A 21,446-nucleotide genomic window follows, 5' to 3' on the forward strand; every position below is an offset into this window, starting at 1 on the left:
TGCTTGTCCCATTATAATGATTACAGTCAGCTCTACAGATAAGTAATGTAACAGAAACATTTGCTTTCTGAGAAATGGGGAAATACTCCCAACTAAAAAAGCATAAAACACTCTTTATAAGAAATGGGAGACAACGGATATATAGGGACTTGCCCCTGGCTTTCAACCGCACAGCTCTGTGGCTATCTTGGGATTAGTGGTACTTGCAGTGTCAGATCTGTAAAGTAACTTTGACTTTTAAATAATATATATAATCACTATATATAGTACCTCTCTTGGGAATGGAAATTGCATTTTACTCCCAAAAACTATTTTACTCCCATCTTCCAAAACATAGGGCGTAAAATACTCCCAATTCAAACATTTACTGGGATCACTGATTACTGCTATTTGGCCAACTATGTGTTTGTCATATCTCCTGATCTTAACCTATGAATAAGTCCTGTACCTCTCCTAATGTCTGATACATCTACAACATGCTGACATTTGTACGCATTGTAATACAGGTGTCTCAATACTACAAGCTTGCAGTTAACTAGAACCTGAGTAACATTATGGTTAGGACAGAATTTTTGGTATTTTCTTGTCGACTCCTAAACATTTTGCTTTTCCCTCCTGGTTTTCTTGGGTCTTAGTCTTGCATTTTGTGGGCATAGGGACTACTTTTGAAGTCCCCATGTCACTGCAACCCTTTTTCACGTGCTGGTGTATGGTAGTCTTTATGGCTATAATGGCAGATGTGCTTTTTAGGCCCTCCATTTTGGTTTCAGGGTGATTCTATCACCCTACAACTGAGTTGTGGAATAGGCAATTTTTTGGGGCTATCCCTTTGTCTGTGTGGATCACAAGACTGGCCTAAAATCGCTGTGTGCTGACATGGCCTTACTCTTGAGTCCAGCCCTGTACCCTCTAGTGCGGTTCAAATTTGCTTAGGCTGGTTTTCTTTCCTAGACAACAATACACATCCTCCGAGCTGTGTTAGGCAGCTTTTATGGCCAGCCCACTTGGCTGGCAGCCACAATCTTTGTGTGTGGCTGTCAGGTGTGTGATTGGAGGGCTGACTTAAGCCAGCCCCTAAGTGAGTGTACTTATCCAGGTGAGACCCAATACATTGCTCAATCAGTAGATTCTTCCCAGAATTACTGGAGGATTTCCATGAAAATGGAATGCTGTATTTAATGACCTGGTCTGGCTATACTGGTTGGACCTTCGCTCCTTTTGTCTTCGCTCCAGGTTACTTATTTGACTGCTGAAATCTTTCCTCATCTCACCTTGCTAGTAGTACTGGTTGTCCAGCAACAGGTCCATTTCTGGATGGTTGTTGTGCTTCCTCCCTGCAAACTCCTTCTGGAACCAAGTGCCTTCAAGATAGGTAGTCCGGCATTTCAAGCTGGCCACCGACCAGTGAGGACGTGTGGTCCTGTGCTCCGCCCTTGGCCGATAGAAGCAGGCCTTGCATGTCCGAGCAGAACTAGCAGAGCGCCGGGCCCTGAAGCACTGCAACAGCTGGGGAACACCCCAGCAAGTGTAGAGGATGGAGGTGCCAGCACCTACGGCACCAAAAAGCGGAAAAGGTGCAGAGTTGGGGTTGGGGACCCAGACGAGGGTCCAAAACGAGGAGGAGCAGGCAGGCTGGCATTGTTGGAGCAACCACCCTTGGGACACCTGGAGTACCGGTGGGAGGCTTAAAGAGGAGGAGGCACGCAGGCAGAAGTATAGCGAACCCCCCTTCCTCCCTGGCCCTCTGAGGACTGCCGGGGGACCTCCTGTAGATGGTCACAGTCTCAGCAGGGTGCTGGATGAGGTGGAAGTGGTGAGCCGTGGTGGACAAGGTCACAGGCCATTGCTGTGGGTGGCTCGGGCGCAGAGTCAGGTGCTGTGTGGAAGAAACCAGGAAACTCATGCTGCGGATATCCAGGGGGCCGGAGTTGAGTGGGGGGACACCCAGGGCCTCACCGTATAGAGGAGAGAAGTGTGAGGAAGGGTGGCGGCCTGGGAGAAGCACTGGGATGTGAGTGGAGATGCCAAAGCCCCACACGGACTCCTCAATTGTGATAAGAGGCAGGGTAAGGGACGTGCCTGGGTCCAAGAGTGGTACCCCATGAAGGCAGAGAAACGAGGGGGTGAGCCGAGGCCTACTACTATGAAGCGGGCCGGGAAGAACCGAGAAAGCTCCCTGAAGGAGGTTAAGGTGGTGGTGAAGAGCCTAGGCGATAGGGTGGACATCACAGAACAATGCTTGTCGGAAGTCTCGGTGGAGATAAAGCAAAATAGCGAACTGCTGGAACATGAAGCCTGGGTCACCCATACCCTAGAGCTGCAGGCGGAGTACTTGGAGAATCGATCGCGTCGGTCTAACATCCGTGTGAAGGGACTCATTGAATCGGTCCAGGATGCAGAGCCAGAAAACGTGGCGATAGACCGAGTTCATAGAGTCGGACCCAGGAGGATGGGTCCGGGAGCTAGGCTGAGAGATGTTTTGATGGCCCTCATCTCGTATGGACAGAAGGAGAGCATTCTGCGAGCAGCGAGAGGCCACGTGCACAGAACGGTGAACGGCTCGCAAGTCCAGCTTTATCAGGACCTGGTGTTGACAACCCTACTAAAACGAAGGGTTATGGGGATGATGACAAAGGCTGTCATTGAAAAACACATCCCAAATAAATGGACTTTCCCACTTGGCCTGCTCTTTACCCTGGATGACCCGCAACATTGCATAACCACAAGGGTGGAAGGCCTAGCACTGCTGCACCTGAAAGAGGAAGTAGATGACCCGGCACACAGAAACTGGCCCTCCCTGCCTCGAGGGTGCAGACAGTTGGAATGGTCCAAGGGGCAGGGGAGGCTGGGGGGGGGGGAAGAGGGGCGCACTTGAAAGGCCCTCGGGGGAGAGCAATGGAGGACTCTGATTGAGAGGGGGTGCTAGGCCCCTGATTTGCAGAAGAGATGTAAAGGGGGAATACGAAGGGAGGAATGGATGGATAGGCATACCTTAATAATGGGCACAGGGGAGGGAGGTGGTGAACGGCATGGGGGAGACATGAAGACGGGCCTATGGGGTCGGGACGAGGCCATGGAATCGAACGGGGGTATATTCAACCTCCAAAGGGGTGGGACCCAGGTGAGTATTTGGTCCAGAGCCTTGGGGCAGTTCCCTGAGGATATCCTAAAATCTCTGGCCCAGGCCTGGGTGGCCTGGTTCGGGAAGGGGGGGGGGAGAGAACAGGGGGGCTTGGGCTATGGGGTGTTGTGAGTTCTGCAGCAGTTGTTGGTGGGGAGAGGCTGGAGATAGGGTGGGGCAGGAGCAAGGGGCTGTAGGGGGGTGACTGGCAGCAGTAGGAACAGAATAAGACAAGCCAGAGACAGTAGGATTGCAGAAGGTACAGGGATTAAAACGACTCCGTTAGAGAGCATTTAAGATAATGTCACATAACGTGAGAGGTCTGAACTCGAAAGAGAGTTGGAAACCCAATTACTCAAAGTCATGCATGCTATAGTGGGAAAGAGGACGAGGGCCCTACACAAGAAGCTGAAGGTTATCCGGGGTCAGTTGGAACTGCTGCATACTCACAGAGACGAAAGTTCCCTCCTGGGGGCAAAACAAAGATACTATTTGAAGGCCAATAAGGTGGACAGGTTAACAGCCGGGCAAGTGACAGAATCGGAGACCATAATGGAGACGTTTGTTACGTTTTATGAAAATCTGTACTCCTCAGGGCACCCCGACCAGACAGCAATTAAAACATATTTCCATAGGCTGTCAGTGCCAAAAATGTCACCCATAGAAAGGGAGATGTTAAAAGGGGACATAAGGGAGGAGGAGGTGGAAGAGGAAGAAGCAATTAAAGATTTGCCTGTGAACAAAGCGCCGGGGCCAGGCGACTTCCCAGAAACATTTTACAAAAAGTACAGCCAGAAACTGACCCCCAGGCTCACGAGCCACAACTCACTTGCAAACAGGAGGGGTGGGGGGGGGCAGTAACACAGGCTATGGCGTAGGCGAAGGTGGTGGTATTTGGGAAAGCTAAAAAAAGACTTGCCGAAATGTGGGTCTTACTGACCCATCGCACTGATGAACATTGATGCGAAAATATACACAGGCATCCTGGCAGCGAAACTCGCATCCTTGCTTCCGGCGCTGGTTAATTCAGATCAATCAGTATTCATAAGGGGGCAACATAAATGGGACAACAGAAGAAGAATAGCACACCTCGTGGAGAAAGCCAAGTTACAGCATATTCCATCAGTGCTAATCTCACTGGATGCAGAGAAAGCATTCGACTGGGTAGAGTGGCCTTTCCTCTTTACAGCCATGGAGCACACAAGGGTGGGAGCTAAAAATCATGCAGATGGTGAAAGCAAACTACAGAGCACCCATGATGCGTTTGTCAATCGATACTCAGCTGTCCCACAGCATCAATAATAATAATAAGGTTGCGGCACAGGGCAGGGGTATCCTTTCTCCCCACTCCTATAAGCAATTTATTTGGAGCCATTTCCTATTAAACTAAGGCAAAACCCAACAATACAGGGCATACCATTCGGGGGGGAAGACCACAAGATAACCACCTTTGCAGACGATGTGCTGATGCCCCTGACACACCCTTAGTCAATGATACCTGCGTTCGTAGCAGAACTTGACATAATGGAACGGGTGGTGGGCTTAAAGTTAACAGGTTAAAGTCAGAGTTGCTAGGCATGGGGTTATCCCAAGATCAGGTGGCGGATCTGCCCATGTACTCGCCGTTTGTAGAGGAAAAACAGCAGCATAAAGTACTTAGGGGTCAATATAGCCAACACAGTTGTATGAGAAAAATTACTTTGAATTGTTACAACAGGTGAAAGCCGATTTGGGGAAGTGGACGCCATTGCGAATATCATGGTTGGGTCGGGTAGTGACGGTAAAGATGGTTATGCTACTAAGGGTACTCTATTTTTCCAGCTCTTCCAGTCTCAGTCCCACGGCCCTTCTTTAAGGCTTTAAATAAGACGATGTTGTGATTCTTATGGCAGAAAACAACACCCGCTGTTAGCGTTGCGGACACTGATGCCCCCCAAGGACAATGAGGGAGGGGGTGTAGGCCTCCCAAACTTCATCAAATACTATGAGGCAGCCCAATTGCGACTTGTGCGAGAATTGTTCTCTGGAGATATGACTAAGCCGTGGGCAAGGATGGATAGGGCAGTGGCAGGGAGCTCCTTGGAGGGGATTTTATGGTTGCATAGGTGGAATATACCCCACAACACCCGTTTATGTCAGGTATTAGCAGTAGTGTGCGACATATGGGACTGATTGGTGGATCAGGTCTCTTACCATGCGCTCCTCCCCCTTTACCTCATTATCTATAAATCTGCAATTCCTACCGGGAACGGTGCAGGAATCGTTCAATCAGTGGCACAAGGTGGGATGCAGGAAGCTACATTCCTCCTTAAGGAATGGAGCATCTCCGGGGTTGTAATGCCACTGTACCATAATTTTGTACCAAGCTTCTCTGAGTGGATTGCTTTCGTTAGCTTAGGAATGTTCCTCCACAGAATTTCCCAATGCTCCCTAGTGATCTCCACCCCCAGAGTGGTCTCCCATTGCTTCATATAGCCCCATGTAGGAGTGGTTCCCGATTCCATTAGGATTGAGTATAGTTTAGACACCATCTGCCTATTTCCTGTATGTGTGGAGAGCCCTATATGTTGCTTACACTGCTTTCCATCTGGAGCCAACTGAGTGTGTCCCTGTGTGCCTAGCGCCCTGCAGCCATCTTTTGGGCCTTGGCGATTGATCACCCATGCCCCCAGGCCATCTGAGGCCCCATCTTGCCTGCTCTTCCCCAGCCTGCTCCCCCTTCCCAACGTGAGCCCCTCCGCCTCCCGGACTGCGCCCCCCCCCCACCCCTGCCCTGATTGGAGGATCTCCATTTGGCTTCCTGCTCTACCGACTAGCGGGGACCTCACCTGCTCAATGTCCATCTGGAGCCAGGTGAGTGTGTCCTTGTGTGCCTAGCGCCCTGCAGCCATCTTTTGGGCCTTGGCGATTGATCACCCATGCCCCCAGGCCATCTGAGGCCCTATCTTGCCTGCTCTCCCCCAGCCTGCTCCCCCTTCCCGACGTGAGCCCCTCTGCCCCCTGCCCGGATTGGTCTACCCGAAGACCATAACTGACCCTCCCAGGGCAGCCCTCTGCCCCGCAGCCTCTGCGGCAAAGGGCCACAAGGCCAAGGGCAGCTCCTTCTTTGGCGGCTCCAAGATGTGTCTGCAGGTGTCAGCAGGGGAAGCTTGAGAAGCCAGCAGCTACCAGACACCAACAAAAACCTTAAGTGTGGCATGGGTGGGGTGTAGAGCAATTACTCTACACCAGAAAGCCCCCGCCACTCTACCTTACATTTCCATAACATAGACTGCCATAGACTTAGCCCATGCATACTTAGAAAGGTTTGTGACCACCAGCCCAAATATCTCCATAACAGTATTGAAAATGTTGTCTTGCATTGCATCCTAACATACTAATCAACGTTAACTAGTGTCACAGCTGTAGGAAATTGAGAACATTAGCCTGTGCCATATCTAGATAGGATTGTGAATCTTAGCATGTGCCACACTTAGATGGAACTTGAATGTTAGCATCTGTCACACTTGGATGGAACTTGAATGTTAGCACGTGCCACACTTAGATGGAACTTGAATGTTACCATCTACCATACTTAGATGGAACTTGAATGTTACCATCTGCCACACTTAGAATATGAGAACATTCGCCTGCGCCGTATCTAGATAGGATTATGAATGTTAGCACCTGCCACACTTAGATGGAACTTGAATGTTAGCATCTGCCACACTTAGAATTTGATAACATTAGCCTGCGCCGTATCAAGATAGGATTGTGAATGTTAGCATTTGCCACACTTAGATGGAACTTGAATGTTACCATCTGCCACACTTAGACGGAACTTGAATGTTAGCATCTGCCTTACTTAGAATTTGAGAACATTAGCCTGCGTCGTATCTAGATAGGATTGTGAATGTTAGCATGTGCCACACTTAGATGGAACTTGAATGTTAGCATCTGCCACACTTACATGGAATTGAATGTTAGCATGTGCCACACTAAGACGGAACTATGTAGGTCCGCATGTTAAATGTCATATAACCCACTAACCAATATAAGCTCAAACTCTCTGCATACTTATATCACTGAAAAACTCACACAACCATCTCTTGCACAACAAGCTGCACACACTTCACCACACCGCAACACATAAGCTGCACCAACAGCACACGCGGACCAACACCGATCCAGTACTTGCACCAAAGCTCAGCAGCCGGTGTCCACCGAGTTGAATCTGCCAACCGTATATCACCCCTCTCACTATCCTACTCCCTCTTCACCTTACTAACCCTTCCCACCTTCTCGTTTACAGATCCGCCAGAGCGCCTGGGGACCAATTCCGTTGGTGACGGTGCGCTATATAAGTACCTTTAACATAACAAATGTTAGAATGGGAAACTATGAAATGAGGCACTGGATAATGAGCCCAGGGGCGAAACAAGCAGCTGGAAGAAAATTAACGTTGTTTGAGAAATGTAACGCCACACATGCAGGAAGCAATGGGAGACCACGCTTGGGGTGGAGATCCCTAGGGAGCATTATCTGTGGGATCCATAAAATGTATCCCAAATCCCCAACATAAAGCTTTATGATGATGTTGATAGCGGCGTGGCTGCTAATAGCTAAACGCTGGAGACAATAAATACCTACAGCCTGCGTAGAATGGCTACAAAAATTGTGGGGGTTGTTGGCAATGGAATGGGTTACCTACAGTGTATAAGGGGAGGTCAGGAAATTTCGACAAGACTGGGGGAGGGCGTTAAGAGTATCTTTGAGGGACCACATGAAACAGTGGTGCCCACACAATTTGCGAATACAGGACATTATGTAACTGAATGCAGTCTCTCATAGAAATAAGGGGATTGCAGGGGGCGTGGAGAAATGGCCGGCTAAGTTGTTTGCTCCGCTATCCCCCAGAGACCTAATGGCAGAGTGTGCCGGAGATACTGGGCTGTGTGCTGATTTCATTGGGGCTGAAGAAGTGCCGAATGGCTAGCTGCAGTGGTCTGATGAAGATCGGAGCCAGAGGCAGCCGGGATTGAAAGCCCTGTGCCTTGGAGGTGCCGGTGGGGACAGGCGCTGGCGGATGCTGAGCCAGGCGGTCATGGAATGCGGATGAGGCCGCTGAGGCGATCTGGTGCACTGTGCTGGTGAGCACAAGTAAGGAGAAGGAGAGTGCATGGGAGGTCCAGAGCCCAGTGACTGGCTCATGCAGTGCTGAGCATGCACCGGCCGGATCATAGCGGGAGTGCGCAGCGTGGTCTTGCTCCCTTGCGGCCTGGATCGTAGCTGTAGATAAGCCCGGAGGAGGGGGTGAGCACAGTATGGCCGGAGCGCTGATTGCCTTCCCTGAGTGCAAGGAGCACCAGACAGGAGTCGATGATAGCCCAGGGATAAAGCGGGCCGCCTGGGTGAAAAGGGATAAATAAATAAAAAGTGAATTAAGTTTTCAGCGTTGACTGTCACATAGAGAAGCGGGCAGCCTGGCAGCCCCCGTTGCGGCAGAGGGAAGCCTGGGGGAAAAGTGAATGAAACACACGGAGGAAGTGGGCAGCTTGGCCGAAGGACAGTGGAAACACATGTCAGTGTAAATGGGAAGCCAACTCATGGGTGGCACCATACACCTAGCAGGAATGTTTTAAGCACGCCTGAACACACAGTACCCTAGGATACCCAGCAGTGGGAGAATCCAACGAAGAGCAGCTCATGACAGGTGGAATAGGGGCGCACGTGGCCCTGAGAGGGGGCAGTGACTAGGAGCCCTTTCAGTCCGGTGATTCTCCTTAGAGTCCTATAGCAAGCTAGAGTGAGACCACTGAGGCGCGCGCTTGGCCCTGCCCACCCAGTTTGCACTGCAGCCCGGACCAGCTCGAGGGTGGCCACCCAAGCACTGCCAAGCATCCAAACGCCAAGCAAAATGTCAAAGGGAGTGGCAAGGGCCAAGTCGGGGGCGGGGGACATCAAGGCGCTATTCGCTATTGGGGATTCTAGAAAAGGAGAAGGAGATGAATCCCAAGGAAACACAGGCCGTGGTCCACCCACCCCCACCTGGAATCCCGACACCAGCATCCTTCACAAAAGAAGACCTGGGTGAGATGCTCTCCTTAATGAAGCAAGATCTCACGAAAGAGATCAAGGACACTAACGAAACAATGCTGAAAACTGTGACAGACTTGAATTTTCACATGATCGGACTGGAAACTAGGGTAAACGAAGTTGAAGACACACTGTGAGAGCAGGCTCATGACCAGGCAGAACTCACCAATAGAGTTCTTGGCATAGAGGAGCAACTGGAACTGATGTGGGCAAAGCAGGAGGACCTTGAGAAATGCTCTTGGTGGAATAGTATCAGGATCCGTGGAATAGTGAGGGAAGTCCCGGATCAGGACCTGGGGGGCAATTGAAGGAGCTGTTCCAGATGCTACTAGAACTCCCAGAATCAACAGCGATGGAAATAGACAGAACGCGGCACCCTACTACCAGACATCATGGCTCGGGTCCACTTTTTCCAGCAAAAAGAGCAGATCATGGCGGCGGTTCGAAAGAGAGAGCTGGTGCAGTTCCGAGGGAACCAAATCGCACTATTCCAGGATTTGGCACCACATAACCTGGTAAACAGGCGGAAGTTGCATGTGGTGACGACCTGGTTGCAGGCAGAGAAAATTAAATACTGATGCGGGTTCCCCTGTAAGGTATTATTTAATTTTAAGAACCAAAAATATGCAATTGGAACTGAAGACGAGGCAGCAGTGCTGATAAGTGGGCCACAAGAGGTTCCTGCTAAAGGAGAGTTACTTCAAAATCGGGACTGGTCTAACAGAGGTAAACTGAGAAGGCCAAGACGGAGGAAGCTCCCGGAGGCGGCGCTCAACATGGACAAAGAATGACGGGACCCAAGGCACCGGATACTCAGCACAAGCTGGTTGTGGAGCATAACATTCGGACATGGATCCAAGCTCTGGATATGAAAGGCGGTCACTGAACACGACAAGCGAGCGAATGCACACTCCACAAGTCGGGGAATACTGGACACAGTGGGGAATAGATGATATCATGAAAGATTGGTGTCCGACCAACTGTCATCTCAATTGTCAGATGGCAGATCTATTAGAGCGCAGAAGGAAGGACCTGTGCAAAGTTGATTTGGGTTTTGTTTGGGAACATACATTCCTAGTTTATTGGTTATTATGGTTATTGGGTACGGTTCACAGTCCACAACACTTTTTACAATGTAAGTCTCCTGAGTAAGAGGTTCTCTACTTGCCGCTTCTGGCTAGCACGCCTGCCTCGAATCACATTGGGGTAGGTCTGGCACAATGGACATAATCCATGACTGACAACCCATATATAAAATGTCTGTCAATGAATGTAAGGGGGCTAAACTCGCCAGGCAAGCAGAAAGCTATCACCCAAAGTCTCACCGCCATGGAGATAGATATAGCTTTCCTCCAATAGACCCACTTACTAAAAGAGGATGAAAAATGCCTGATTGGTGAGGGTTATACAAGGGCATACTTTACAACGAGTGAGAAGAAACGGGGGGTGGCCATAATGGTCCGCAAGGGGCTACCACTGCGAACACGGGATGTGCTGAGGGACACGCAGGGGAGGTAGGTACCTGCTGATTAAGGGAGCCATAGGAGATTGTAAAATCACTCTTGCCGTGATCTATAGACCAAATGAAAAACTGGGAGTTCCTGGAGGGTTTTATTGGGTCTGTGGGGAGCTTTATGGATGGTGGTGTAATATTGGGAGGGGACTTCAGTTGTGTGGTGGATCCAACAATAGATAAAACTCTGGCCCGGACTAAAAATGACAAATCCATTTTTTTACGCCACACTACTGAGGGAGCTATCACTCATCGAGGTTTGCCGCTTTGCTCACTCAGGGGAAAAGGGATACATTTTCCTTTCAGCAGTACATGGGGGCTTCTCTAGGTTAGATATGTTTCTGGTTTCCCCCACGCTCCTACCATTGGTCACTACTATAGAAATCCTCCCGAAAGTACTTAAGATCATTCCCCTGTGTTATTAGAAATCGATCTGGAACTAGCTACCCCGCGGCAGATCCTCCCCTGGAGGCTCAACAAACGCAACCTTGGGGACACAGTTGCGAGGGCGGCGATTAGAGGAAGCAACCCAATATTTTCAACAATATATAACATAGGGGATGGACATCCGCACTATATGGGATGCGGGGAAAACAGTAGTTAGGGGGGTCCTCATAGGTCACACAATTTCTTGGAGTAGGACTCAGCGACTGATCCGTAGTGAGCTAGAGGAGACAGTGCAGGAAAAAGAAAAAGCACATATGAACAAAGGCAGCAAACGTACGGTAAGAGACCTTAGAATAGCTAGACAGGCCCTGGAAGCCCACTTGATGGGGAAAGCCGCGCAATCACTACTTATGACAAAGCAATTTTATGACTCTAGGAGCAATAAGGGGAATAAACTACTGGCGGCGAAGCTCAAGAAGAAAGCTACTCGCAACTATATAGGGGCCCTGAAAACCAGGGATGGGAGGAGGGTTAAAATGGATGCTGGGTTACAGGCCATGGAGGATTTCTTTAAGAATGCCTCCGCCTCACACAGGGGGGACCACTCATGCAGCCGACATTTTGTTCAACAAGCCCAGCTCCCTAAGATCTCGAAGGCAGCGAGAGACGCACTAGAAAACCCCATATCAGCCCAGGTAGTCATCCAAGCTATTCAGTCTCTCCCTGGGGGAAAAGCCCCCGGGCCGGATGGTTTCACTAAAAGATTCTAAAAAACATTTGCGAGGCAGCTGACCACACACCTCACAGCACTCTTTAACTCCTTCTCAGTCTCTGCAAAGGTGACCGACTCCATGGCCGAATCAGTAACCACTCTGCTACTGAAGCCAGAGAAGTACCAGGAGGACTGCTCTTCCTACCGTCCAATAGCCCTATTGAATACTGATGCAAAGTTATATAGTAAAGTTATAGCGGCAAGACTGAAGGAAGTCCTCCCACATATAATTGATGCAGACCAAATAGGGTTCATCAAACATAGCGGGCCCATGATAATATCAGGAGGGTGGTTGATCTAATGGCTTTAGCCCCGAAATTTCCAAAGGGAATGTCACTTATCTGCCTAGATGCACACTGTGTTTTCGACAGCATGGCCTGGGATTTTCTACACGCCCTCTTACCGGCATATGACTTTGGGCCGAATATCATCAAGCACATTATTTTTTTAAAACACTTTATTTTTGGATCAAAGGCATACAGGTACAATACACGGTTCAGAAATATTAAGTTATTGTTATAGTTCAGCCTCCCTCTCTTTCTGATATTGTCCAAAGGTGATTGAAGTCTCTTAGCCTTTGAATGTTCTCATTTTTCAGTTCCTTCATCCCTTTCCCTGCCCCTCCCTTCCCATTCCCACCCCCTTCCCTGCTTTAACCATCACTTCATGATAATACAGAGATCAACATGTGTGAGGTCCATGGGTAGGGTTTGATTTGTGTTCATTCCCTCTTGCTGTTGATGGAACTTATATGACATGTGTGCTCCTGAGAAGACAGGGTTTGAAGTAGTGGGCCTCTCTGTCGCTCACACACTTGTGGAATGGAGTCCAGACCGTCAAGAATTTTAGGTATTTTCCCGCAGTGAGTGCGCATATTTTCTCCTTGGCCATCACTCCCCAGATCTTGACCCACCACCATGCTATAATGGGGCCCTCTTTGTTTTTCCAGTTTTGCGATAAGGTCATCCTTGCCGCTGATAGCAGGTGAGTGTTAAGAGTAGCTGTCGCCCCTGACATTGCATATTTGCCATCTATCGGGACACCTAGCAGGATGGGTTTCGTGGACATCGGGAGTTCGACGCCAGTGATGTCTTTAATGTAGCCCAGTATTTCCTTCCAGTAGGCCACTGCTTTGGGGCATGTCCACCACATGTGGATTAGGTCTCCTCTCTCTCTCTGCACTTTCTCCAGCAGTTTGGAGAATAGGTCTTAGTGATCTTATGCAAGCGGTATGGGGGCATATACCACCTGAGGCACAGTTTATAGGCAGATTCTTTAATCGTGGTGCATCTGGAGGTACCATGTGCTCGTGACCATATTTTGCACCGTTCTTCTTTCGTTAAGGACTCTTGCAGGTCTTTTTCCCAGTTCACTTGGTATGGGAGGCGGTCTGTCGTCTGGGAATTTGAGAGTTTGTAGAGTCTGGTAACACCTTTTTTTGTTTGGCTGTCCTGCAAGGTTAGCTCTAGGCCGGATGGTGGTTGTGTTCCCGCCCTTTTCACCGTCGGATGGGTTATCCAATGCCTTACTTGCGCATATCTGTAGCGCTCCCTTTCCCCTATTCCGAACTTCTGCTGGCAGTCTGCGAAAAGTTCTGGGGAACCATCTTTGTACATCTCCGCAAGAGTCAGGGTCTCAGCTCATTTCCAGCCCTCCCAGTCTTTTTTCAGGAGGCCCGGGGCGAAATCCGGGTTATGCAGTATAGGTGAGTATGGGCCCAGACCTTGTGGGCTAGGTTTCTGTTTCCTGGCCGCATCCCAACTCTGCAGTGACCCCTTTGTTGGTTCCAGGAGAGCTCCACCTCTTCCTCTGTGTTCAACTTTCAAACCCAGGAGTGTGATCAGAAGGATTGACGTGACTGATTGTTCTATTCTGCACCATCCTTTGTGAGTCTCGGGTCTGGCCCAGCGCAGCATAGGGGCTAGTCGTGCAGCTAATATGTATCTGTCCACGTCTGGTACTCCCAGTCCCCCCAGAAGTGGAGGATGCATTAAGATACCCTTCTGGATCCTGGGCTTTTTACCGTGCCATATGAATTTGAAGATTGCATTTTGCAACTCTCTGATCTTGGTTGGAGGGATGGGCACCGGGATTGAGCCCAGCACATAGAGGAGACGTGGGAGGATGGTCATCTTGACTGCAGTGATGCGGGCGAGCCACGATAGTTCCTGGGGCTCCCATTTGAGCATATTGTCCTGTAGTTGCTTCCATAGGGGAGTGATGTTCGCCCGGAATATCTTGCTTGGGTCCCTGGTGAGTCGTATTCCCAGGTATTCGAGAGAGTCTTCCATCCATATTAACGGGAATGATTGCTCTAGCATTTTGATCGTTTCCCTCTTTGCCGTGATGTTCATAGCCTTTGATTTGGCAAAGTTCATGGAGAATCCTGAAACCTGCCTGAATTTCTCTAGCCGTGTCATCACTCTGGACATTGTGTCGCCTGGATCTCCCATGTAAAGAATGATGACATCTGCGTATAATATGATTTTATGAGTCTCCGAACCTAAGATCACGCCTTTTGATGTTGGCTTCTTGCCTGAACAGCGTGGCACATGGTTCCATTGCCATTGCAAATATTAGTGGGGAGAAAGGACACCCCTGTCTCGTGCCTCTTCTAATCTTCACACGGTCCGTTTTCTGACCATTGATCATGAGGTTTGTCGATGGGGTTTGGTAGTTGGCTAGCACCATCTTGGTGAACTCTGGGCCACAACCGAAGCGTTCTAAAATTAGAGTCAGATATCTCCAAGCCATACTATCAAATGCCCAGGAAGCATCCAGGGCGGCCACTGCAAACTCTTGTGTCCTTCGCCCCGCATCTATAACGTCTATTGACCTTCTTATATTGTCCTGTGTGTGGCGGTCCATGATGAAACCCGCTTGATCATCATGTGTTATGTACGGGAGGATTTTCATCAGTCGGGTGGCAAGTATCTTCGCATACATTTATCAGTGTTCAGTAACGCTATGGGACAGTAGCTTGCACAGTTGTAGGGATTTTTCCCGGGCTTCAAGGGCAGTTTTGTTGTGGACCTTTCCATGTCAGGTGTTACCCTCCCCTATTCTCTGATAGTGTTATATAGCTTTGTCAATGGGCCAAGTAATTGAGTACGAAGGTTTTTGTAGTACCCATTGCTGAAGCCATCTGGGCCCGGAGTTTTATTTGCCGGTAGAGCTGAGATGGAGTCACTGACCTCTTGCGCCAAGATCGGGCTCCCAAGGCTGATTCTGTCTTGTTCTGTTATCTGAGGCAGGGGGAGAGAGTTTATATAAGAGATTTGCTGCGTGGGGTCCAGTTTTTCATTGCCTAAGAGTGCCTCATGGAAACGTTTCATTATCTTTATTTTATCTGGCTCTGCTGTGTGTGGTTTCCCGTGTTCATCGTTCAATTGTACCATGTAGTTACGAGCTTTACGTTTCCTCAGTTTTGCAGCTAGAAATCGGTTTGCCTTACCCCCGTGGATGTAGTAGGACTGTTTCGTGCGGAGTATTGACTGGGCCATCTGATCCGCTGCATGGTTCTTGAGCTGGGCTCTGATTTTCCGGAGTGCTTGTAGGGATTTCCTTGAGCAGCAAGCTTTGTGTTGTGTTTCCGCATTTTCACCTCTGTTTCTAACCGGTGTGTCACTATTGCTCTTTCTCTGTAATATGCCGCTGCCTGTGACATAAATTCTCCCCTGATCACCGACTTCCCTGCATCTCATATTGTCCCCCAACTAGTTTCCCCATTATCATTTTCCTTAAAGTAGTTGTTTATGGAGGTCTCTCGATGTGTGCTCTAAGTGCTATGTCTCCCAGTAGAATTTCATTTCGTCTCCAGGGTGGTTTACTCTTGTGTTCTCCCTCCCTCCAGTCTACTCCCACCATCACTGGCGCATGGTCTGAGTGATATTCCACCCCTATTTCTACCCCGGTTATTTGTGGGATTAACGTGGCTGAAACAAAGATCATATCTATTCTGGAATATCCCAGGTGTACTGCCGAATAGTGGGTATACTCTCTGTTGTCACCTTGGAAGAGTCGCAAGGTCTCAATGACCCCCATTTTCCTGAAGAATCGACCCAGTGCCTGTCTATTTTTCTGCTCTGCATTCGTGGGAGGGAGCGTTTTATCCAGCAGTGGGTCCATAACACAGTTAGTCTCCTCCAATAATTAGTTGGCCCTCGCACCAGCTACCCAATTTGCCCAGTAAGTTTGCTATAAACACATCTTGACGTTCGTTAGGAGCTTATTTGGCCAGGATTGTGTACACTCTACCTTTGATCGACCCCTTCAGACCCAGGTATCGTCCCTCGTCTCTGCAGAGTTGGGTTTTTTGGAAAGATAGGGCCTTACTAATTAGTATGGCCACCCCCCTCCTTTCCCTCCGCTAGATGCAAAGTATTGCTGCGGGAAGGACCGATGAGCCATGCGCTTTTCATCTTTAGGGAGGAGGTGTGTCTCTTGCAGGATCCCTATTTCTGCCTGCATCATTTTCAGCCTATCGAGGATGACCCGACGTTTGATTGGAGAGTTCAATCCCTGAACATTCAGGGAAACTATCTTTGATTCAGCCATATTTATTTAGAAGCAGGAAATTTGCAGTTTTTGATATTATGATAGGTGGTACTGGTGTCACATTTTCCCTACCCACTGGGCCCCCCCCTCCCTGCCTCGTCGTGCCTTGAAACACATGTGTATAGGCGCGTTACAAATACCATATCATATCATATCATATGTGCACCTTTGGGGGCTTTTATTTTATTCGTCAGTGCGGAGTGCAGGGGACGTGCGTCCACTTCAGCAGGCGGCCATCTTGGAATCCCTCATCAAGCTAATTTTAGCAAACTTTCAAATCCCCCTCCACCGTGGTTAGGGTTAATGGGAATAATTCTCCCCCGATTCCTCTGTGCAGGGCAACCGCTCAAGGGTGCCCATTGTCATCCTTGGTCTTCACACTAGCCATAGAGCCGCTGGCACAAATAATACGGAATAATCCCCTCATACAGGGCCTGGAGTGGGCAAGGAGCTCACATAAAGTGGTGCTTTACGTGGATGATGTCATTTGCTGTCTACAAAACCCCATACAGTCAATCCCCCCCCACTAATGGACATCCTGGAGGAGTTTCACAGGGTCTCCGGGTTTCACATCAATCATCAAAAGTCAATTGGCATATCTATTGGAATTTCGCAGGTAACCCAGGTAGAATTACAATCGCCCTTCCCGTTCAGATGGGTGAAAAGGGGGTTCACCTATTTTGGGTAAACATCACCCAGGAATACAGAGACCTTCTCTGGGCCAATATTCCGAAACTATGGAAAAAGACAAAAGCCACACTAAAAATCAGGGAAATTCAGGAAATATCGTGGCTCGGAAGGGTGACGGCGGTCAAAATTAATCTTGCCCAGGCTCCTATATACTTTTCAGGCCTTACTGATTAGTATCTCTGACAAAGAGCTGGCAGACCTGCAGGGGGCAGTAGGGCAGTACATCTGGAAAGAGAAACGTCCTAGAATATCGCAACAAACGCTCCTCGGAACAAAAGAGTTAGGGGGGATTGGGAGTTCCCTCTCTGCACAGATACTATCAAGAAGCCTAGATTGCACAAATGTTTGTCTGGGCACTAGACGAAAACAATCCGAAGTGTATGGGAATAGAACAGGGCATGACGGACACTCCATTAACTCATCTGCCCTTTGCCTTCTTAGCTAGACAGGTTAGAGCCGGCCTGCTTGAATCCACACAAATATCGCTCACTACCTGGGAGAAGGCCTGGGCACGGTTGGGAATCAAAGCTAGCATAAGTCCGCTAACGCCGCTTTTGCTGAACCCAGAATTCTCTCCAGGTCTGGTAAGAGGGTCATTTCCTGCTGGGAATCTTTGGTGCTCTTGTGACTTAAAGACCTGTATAAAGACGGCCTTCCCCGCACATTCGTAGAATGCAAAAGCAAATTCACTCTAGACACTGGGTTTCTATCATAAACTAAAGCAGGCGGGGACACGCCCTCAAAGAGGTATCAAAACTAAATTAGTTGAGGGGCAAGGCACCCATAGGATCACTTAGTGTTAGGTTATTGGACAAGGCCCAGCTGGGGGATAAACTCTCATACATGAAACAGTGGGAGTAAGATTTGTGGCTGGAGATCCTGTGAGAGTCTTGGCAACATATATGGGCACGAACCAATAGGAGTTCCACGTGTACGGAGTATAAAGAATGTGCTGTTAAGCTGTTTCAGGTGGCATATGGCACCGCAGCGACTGCATGCAATATCAATAGAATATTCTGATCGCTGCTGGCATGGGTGTGGCCAATTGGGGAGCTTTTTTCACATGTGGTGGCAGTGCCCAGTAATACAAACGTCCTGGCATTAATTCAAGTCAAGAATAAAGGACGTTACTTGAGCGCTGCTCCCGTTGTGCCCCAGGTTATGCTCCTGGGGGAGGTACCAGAAGACTGGGAATATCCAGCCTCAGGACCTAGGGCAGATCTGGTAACCCAATTGTTACTGGCAGCAAAGCTCAACAGAGCACGATTTTGGAAAATAAGGGAGGGACCGATGCCATCATACTGGTGGATCAAAGTCGCAATGAAGAAACTGTCAGCACATGTAACAGGAAATATGACACGGTTTTCCCGCACTTGGGCCCCATTCTTCGACTTTGTAAATAACAGGGAACAGCAGTTCTTCCGCCCACAAACCTTGAGACACTTACTGCAGTGATGAACATCTGTTGGGGGGGAGAGAGAGCACCTGAGGCAACGGGAAAAGGGGCAGCCTAGTGTTGTTGGGAACATGGAGAACTTGCTGAAGCCACTGATAGAACTCTAAAGCAGACTGGGAGGCCCATATAAGGAGAACCATTGGCGGTTGTGTAATGCACACTCAGGCATGCCTTTTATTACTGACAAGTGGCTGTATACTGGAGAGGAAGAGACTGTTATTGCATCATTAAATCGCTTACAAAATTCAACGGCTCCTGGACCTGATGGCCTGTGTAACCCCTTAGTTAAACTGTATCCTCTCTGGTGGGGCAGACTACTACATTTCCTTTTTTCGTGATTATATTTATTTTTATTTTTTACATTTATATAGAGCACAAACAGCCCAAGGGCATTGTGGCGCTGTTACTTGCAGTAGACTTAGTTACATTCAGCATACGTTGGTGCATTGGAGAGCAGAGATGTAATACATGTTATGCATAAAAACGTACACAGTCATAGTATCCCGGGGAGGGGATGGACGTCATGTCAAGGGATAAGGTGATCAGGTGAATAGGATGGTTTTCATGGTTTTACGGAAGGCAGTGAGTGATGGTTCAACTAGCAGGGCAGTGGGGAGGGCATTCCAGTGCAGGGCGGCTAAGTAGGGGAAGCTGGCGCCACCTGCTCTTTCTCTTTTTACCATGGGTACGGTGAGCAGGTTTGCATAGGGGGTCCTAGTTGGTCTTGTGAAGAGGCAGGGTGGATTCTTTGCGATAGGTATGCTGATGTGGCGAGGTGTATGCATTTGTGGGTGAGGGTTAGGGCTTTGAAGATGATCCTCTCCTTTATGGGGAGCCAGTGGGATGCTCTTCTGGCAGCAGTGATGTGCTCTCTTTTGGAAATGCCTTATGCAGTATGTAAGGCGTTGTTTTGAATTACTTGTAGTTTCTCAAGGTTTTTTGTGGAGGTCCCTAAGAAGAGAACATTACAGTAGTCCAACCGGGATCCAGTGATGGCTCTCGCTATGTTTGTGCAGGTGTCATTGGAGAGGAAGTGTCTGACTGCATTGAGGAGTTTAGCATGGTAGGCAGCCGAGGAGGCAATTGCATTTACTTGTCTAGTCATGGACAGGCTTGAGTCCAGGTAGACGCCTAGGGTTTTTACTGACTCAGATACTGGAATTTTGATGAAGTCGATGATGAAGTGGCTAAACTGGGCGTCAAGTTTTTTGAGAGTGTCAGGGGAATCTACAAGCAGGAGTTCGGTTTTGTCTGAGTTGAGACAGAGGCTGTTTGCAGCCATCCATCTTTGGATGGTGTTGTAGATGATGTTGAGGGTCTAGGAGTCAGTGTCATAGTCACCTGTCAGGGTGAGGAGGATCTGCGTATCGTCCGCGTAGTTGGTGTAGGAGATCCGCATGGCGTCAAGGATGAGGAAGAGGGGGCGAGTGAAGATATTATAGAGGGTGGGAAAGAGGCATGAATCTTGTGGTACCTCATATAGCACAATGGTAGGTGAGGCAGTAGCTAGATCAAAGAAAACCTGCATGGTTCTTCCTTGTAGGAAGGAGGTAATCCAGGTACTGGCTTCAGCTGAGAAGTTGGCAGTGGAAGTCAGGTGGTGGCATAGCACGTCATGATCAACAAGGTCGAAAGCGGCGGAGAGATCGAGGAGAAGGAGCAGGATAGGTTTGCCTAGGTCTCTTGCGTCATCCATCTGTTTTTTTAGGTCAAGTAGGGTGGTCTCAGTCCCGTGTTTGGGGCGGAAGCCGGATTGTCTCAGACCTAGGAGTTTATTCTCTTCGAGGAAGTGTTGAACTTGCAGGTAGGCTGCTTTGTCCAGAATTTTAAGAAGGAAGGGGACGGTGGTAATGAGCATGTAGTTGTTGGGTGAGGTGGGGCCAAGTGTGGGCTTCTTTATGAGAGGCCTGACCCATGCTTCCTTGAGGGATGAAGGTACTTTCCCTGTGGTGAAGGAGGCGTTGACATAGGGTGTGAGAAATGGAGCGAGGGAGTCAGCACAGTCCTTAATAATGGTAGCAGGGCAAGGGTCTCCTTTGCAATTGGAGGGTTTGATGCCTTTCAATATGTTAATGATGTCTTTCTCCTGGATGGTTTTGAAGGAGAAGGTGGGGGAGGCATCTGAGGTGTGAGAGGGAGCAGGAGTGGGGGTTGGGGGGTAGGGAGAGTAAGTCTAGTGTTCATAATTATAGCTTGAAGTAGGTCAAGTTTGTTACGCATGGCTGTTTGAATGCCATCGCACCAGGCCTGATCTTTGGTTATGAGCATCATTGGCAAACTACCAAGTTCTTAGTTAAGTAGTAGTATCATCCAGGTGCATAAGAAGAGCCTGCATGTTAATCCAAAATATTATTGCATGTTGGCAATGCTTGACCCTCCTAAAATCTTTGCACACATACTGCTTTGTGAACTAAATGACTGGGCCCACACTCAGAATATCATATCGCTGAACCAGACGTGTTTCTGCAAGGGTTCTGGCACGTCTACTTACCTACTGGCAGTTATTGCTACTGTTAAATACTCATGGCAGGTTCTGAATGAAAGCATATACGTGGCTCTTATTGACTTCAGCGCCGCCTTCAAGGCTGTGCAGCGCAAAACCCTTTGGCTTAAACTTTTAAAGTGGGGTATTCCCTCTGAGCCTGTTAAGAATTATTGTCACTGCACAGTGAGGCTAGGGTTAAAGTCAGAATTCCGTCAATTGGCATGGTTACTGACACCGTAGCCATATTTGTCGGTCTAAAGCACGGGTGTATTCTAGCCACATTTATCGGTGTAAAGCAGGGGTGTATCCTTGCCCCGATCCTATTCAACTTGCATCTAGCCGATCTAACCTTTGCATTTAAGGATCTACTCTTCTTACCACCTAGGTTGG

General features: G+C 48.9%; 1 protein-coding gene across 2 annotated transcripts in view; it reads left to right on the forward strand.

Moving 5' to 3' along the window:
- Positions 1-21,446, forward strand: part of PRKRA (protein activator of interferon induced protein kinase EIF2AK2) — a 700,997-nt gene that overhangs the window by 253,858 nt on the left and 425,693 nt on the right. The gene's annotated exons all lie outside the window — the stretch shown is intronic.

The sequence above is a fragment of the Ambystoma mexicanum genome, chromosome 9, assembly GCF_040938575.1.
Source record: "Ambystoma mexicanum isolate Mex_15411 chromosome 9, UKY_AmexF1_1, whole genome shotgun sequence".
Taxonomy (NCBI): Eukaryota; Metazoa; Chordata; class Amphibia; order Caudata; family Ambystomatidae; genus Ambystoma; species Ambystoma mexicanum.